Below are 4,756 nucleotides of genomic sequence, written 5' to 3' on the forward strand. Positions count from 1 at the left end.
CATACCCTCCACTAAGCGATACAAAAGGGGATGATGGATGGAGCGTTTGAGCAAATCAAACACTCACCCCAGGCAACTGATCTGGGTTTAATCCATCACCATTCTTTAGCTCACTCAGCCACCCCAGTTCAGACATGGGATATGCAAATCAGTCTGACCCTGTGCCTCATGGGAACAGTCCAGCCCGAACTGCCAAGCCATGTCTTCCCTGGACCGGAAACAAGCATCCTGGGACCGGTTTCGGATTCATAATCCTCATCAGCCAGGCTATCTTGAATCCAGTGGCCAAGTGAGCAAGGGACTCACGTCTGAGCATACCCTGCCAACTTAGGGCGAACAAAGCAATACAAAAGGGGATGATGGAAGGAGCGTTTGAGCAAATCAAACACTCACCCCCAGTCAACTGATCTGGGTTTAATCCATCACCATTCTTTAGCTCACTCAGCCACCCATGAGGGAAGCTTGTTTCCAGTCCAGGGAAGGCATGGCTTGGCAGTTCGGGCTGGACTGTTCCCATGAGGCACAGGGTCAGACTGATTTGCATATGGCCATGTCTGAACTGGTGTGGCAGAGTGGGCTAAAGAATGGTGATGGATTAAACCCAGATCTTTTGACTGGGTGTGAGTGTTTGATTGGTTCAGATACTCCGGCAATCACTACCCCCTTTTGTACAGCTTACCCTCCACTAGACATCTTTTGCAGTAGATAAGCCACAACACCTGATGTTCCCCCTCCTGGAGGTGGCATTTCTCCCATCACCTTCCTAACACTTTTCTTCTTCGGTCACCTTTCCTCCCATTTATCAGTTATGCTCCAAGTGCGTATCCCTATCATCATCTCTTGTGTGTTTCAGGCCTGTTACTCTCCTCTCTTTCAATTCCTGGTCACTGTAGTTCAACCTATGATTTCCCTGCAGCATCTTTGTTCAAGACAGATCTACATCATATTTCTGAGCCAATTACAACAATTTCTCATGTGCTCATCTCGCCTTGAGGGTGACATCCTTTGCTACAAACAATAACTTGTCTGGCTCGCAGGCCTCTATCCCCTCCAAAGGCAAGTTTCCACTAATTACTTCATCCACCTCAGCCTTCAACCTCACCACATCCAACAGCTTTGACCTTACCACAGCCTTGATTGTACCTTGAATCGACGTGCTATTCTATCTTTCCCTATTGGTATTACGGTCTCTAAACCAATCGTCTAAATCTGTAGTGTCTAGGACATGCTGCTTTCCAGAGCTTCGCTGACTTGCACTTGCTCTGGTGTTACCCCCATTGGTCCCCTCACTGCAGCTCACCACATCCTGAAATCAAAGTTCGAGCTTGCTAAGGATATGAATCGTATGGTACTAAAACCAATAGGTAGTCTCAATCGATCTGCAGTCACTGACAAGGGGGTACTAGATTCCACAGGCACAAAGGACAGACCGTTTACGTTTGTGGTCCTGCTTCCTCCTAATCTGCTTTTCTCCTCCAGCCCTGACTGGTGCTGACAAGGGATTCCCACTGAGTTTGGGTTGTACACAGAGACTACAGTCCCGCCAGCAGCAGCGCCTTCCTGGACTTCACCCGGGTCCCCTCTCCTGGGACCCGGGACTTCAACGGGGAGCCCAGACGGCTTCCCCCCAGGCCGGGGGAGGTGGAAATGGAGCCTGCGAGGCTCCGACTCAGCAGGCCCCGCCCACAGGGATGCGTGGGTGCCTGTCTTCCGTCTCCTGCTCTTCGGCACTCTCTCTCCCCGGCTACGAAGTGCGGGGTAGGCTCCCGTCTTCGTTTTAAAAAAAAGTAGAGTCCACCCGTGGGGTGGGCACTTGCTTTCACTGGCAGTATGCAGGCTAGGCTCCTGCTGGTAGTTTAACCAGGCCGGACTACGCGGGTTGGGCACCTGCAAACTTTAAGTGCATAAATGCTGGGTGGGCACCCGTGGAAGTCAGTGAAGGGCAGGGTAGGCTCCCACAGTATTTAAAGGCAGGCAAGACGTGGCAAAACACGGGGTGGGCACCCCCTAAATATAGGCAAAATGCGGGGTGGGCTCCCGCTGTTTCAAATAAGCATCAAACTCAGCAAAGCGCGGCAGGCTGCACACTCCTTCTTCCTCAGTGTCCAAGCCATTAACATAAAGTGCTCACGAGGCGCTGGAGTGCACTAAAAGCTTCAGGGACAAGTGATAGTGTTCCTCTTCTCCAGGCACATTAAAGGTAGCGCTCTGGCAGCACAGCACTGTAGGTGTCAGCTCCTCTCTTCTCCTGGGCAGATCACTTGCTCACAGGGGGCTAGACAGCAGGTAGCTGGAAGTAAGGTATAGCGCTCACCAGGTGCTGGGCTTAGGAAGGCAGGAGAGCAAGCAGGTAATACTGGGTAAGATCCGCAGGCAGTGGGCCCTGATCAAGCCAGGATAGCAGTTCCTAGGAACAGTCAACCCCCGTAACATGGCACTCCTCCTGGCACAGCAGTTTTCACTTCAGTAAAGGGCTCGCACTGGCCCTGTGGACAGTAGAGGGGTACAGATGAGCACAGGGGCCAGCATACAGGGCCTTGCGGTGGTACCTCCTGGCAGGGTGTCCCATCTCAAGCAAAGTCCAAGCACAATCTGAGCACATGGAGGCACAACTCCCCTATATATACCCCCTTCAACCCACCTTCCAGAAAGGGCAAGAAACTTCTAGAAGGCTTCTGACAGTTCCAGTCCCAACTGTCACTGTGGGGAAGGTGTGGGTCACCCTGTCACTTCAAACACTAGACCGCCAACCCACCTCATGCAGGCGGCACAACCACACAGTAATGGCGTCCATTTTAGAAGTGAAGTTTCTGCAATGGTGAAAACAAAGTTGTGTACCCCATTGCACTGCATTTATTATTTTCCTTTCACACCACACATGGCATATACATTTCCTACCATGGGGGAGATGTCCCCTTAAAGGGGGGGTTCCTAATATAGGCCTATGTGAGGCTGGAAGCACATACACTTGGCACTGCTAACCAACGCTAAAGTGTCCAACGTCCTACAACCGCTCATTCCATAACAGCAAAAAGGCTAGGGGGAAGGCAAAAAAGATCAGGATGACCCTGCAAGCAGGGCCAAGTCCAAAACAACCCCTTCCCAGCCAAAAGCTAGGGTAGGCCAATCAATTAAATTCAATTCAATTCGTGAAGCTTTATTCGGTACATACAAGATGACCATAAAAGCACAACAACAAATGATAAAAACAGGTAAAACATGATTACAATCAAGAATTAAAAGCATGATTCTTAAAATAACATACTTTTACGTGCCCTAATAGACTGATTTAAAAATGTAGCAGTAAAGAAACAGATATCGGCAGTTTCCAAATTAAATAACAGACTCATTGCCTGATTCACTGTACATACACCATGTTGTACAAACAGGGGCTTCAGGTAAGCTATCCTAAAATTCATATACAATTTGCAGATCAATAAAAAGTGCAAGGTGCTTTGTTTGGTGATTCCGTCACATTGGCACGGCCCTGTTGGATGTTTCTTAATACTCGGCTGGGCTACTAAATGATGTGCTACTCCAAACCTCAGTCTTGTTAGCACAAACTTGTGGGATGGTCTTGTCACCAAACTTAAATATCTGGGAAAACCTTCATTGATTTTATATTTACTAAAGAACGTGACTGTTGACAGGGAGCCATTTGCTGACCCCAGTTTCCCAGCCTGATGCGCCATAAAAGTTGCTTTCAGCTCGGCTTTTGGGATCATAGAAGCGGCACCCGGATCAGTCAGTACATTTAAATTAAATATTTCTAAGAAACAATCAGCCACATATCTTAACCAAGGGATTTTGCAATACTTATCCAGAGATAAACAATCCTCAATGACTGATCTATTAAACAACTTCTCATCCTGTAGCCAAATTGACCGCCAAATCATAAGTGGCCTCAGGGATAAGACATCGACTAGATAATTAATATCCAGTTCCCGGTGAATCAGCTCAGTAGGAGCAGAGGTTGGTAAACATAAAAGCTTTTTAGGAAGGTATTTTCCTCCACCTGTAACTTATGATCATATATATGTCCCCATACTCCTGCTCCATACATTGCAATGGTGACACATCTAGCTTGATAGATATGGATCATGTCCTTAGTACGTCTATCCCCGAATTTTACCACAAATTTAAAAACACCATGTGCATTTTTAGCCATTTTATTGCTAATATTCATGAATTCGTTAGTCCACTTCCTGTCCTTTGAGAAAGTAATACCAAGATAGCAGAATTTAGGTAGACCAATCAATGCCTTGATGGGCTTCCCTGCTTAGGGCGAGAAAACATGGATGCGGGCCCACAACTGGAGGGGCACCCTCAGGTTCCCCGCAACTCTGGACCCTGATGGTTCTCTCTGTCAACACTCCCTGGACCAACTAAGCCACCCCACTGGTCCACTGGTACTCTCTAGTAGGTTGCGGCCTGGACCGGCCTTTAGGCTTTCAGATGTCTCGGGTCCTTGCAGCCTCACAGAGTAGGGGGCAGTAGCCCCAAGCCTGTATTTCCCGTTGCCCACTCTACTCCTCTTCCTTGCAGTTCCAAACTGCCACTGGTCCTCCCACCTGGGGTCCGCACCCTCAGGCTGACCAGCTGTCAGGGGCAAGGCTCTCCTCCCCCTACCTCTCCTTCTGGGGTTCCACACTCTCCTCCTATATGGGGCACCCTCAGACTACCACTCTCTCACTCGTCCAGGGCCGGGACCCTGCAACTGCTCCACCAACCCAGGGTCTAAACCCTTAGGCTGCAC

This window comes from Lissotriton vulgaris, unplaced genomic scaffold, assembly GCF_964263255.1.
Source record: "Lissotriton vulgaris unplaced genomic scaffold, aLisVul1.2 SCAFFOLD_2140, whole genome shotgun sequence".
Taxonomy (NCBI): Eukaryota; Metazoa; Chordata; class Amphibia; order Caudata; family Salamandridae; genus Lissotriton; species Lissotriton vulgaris.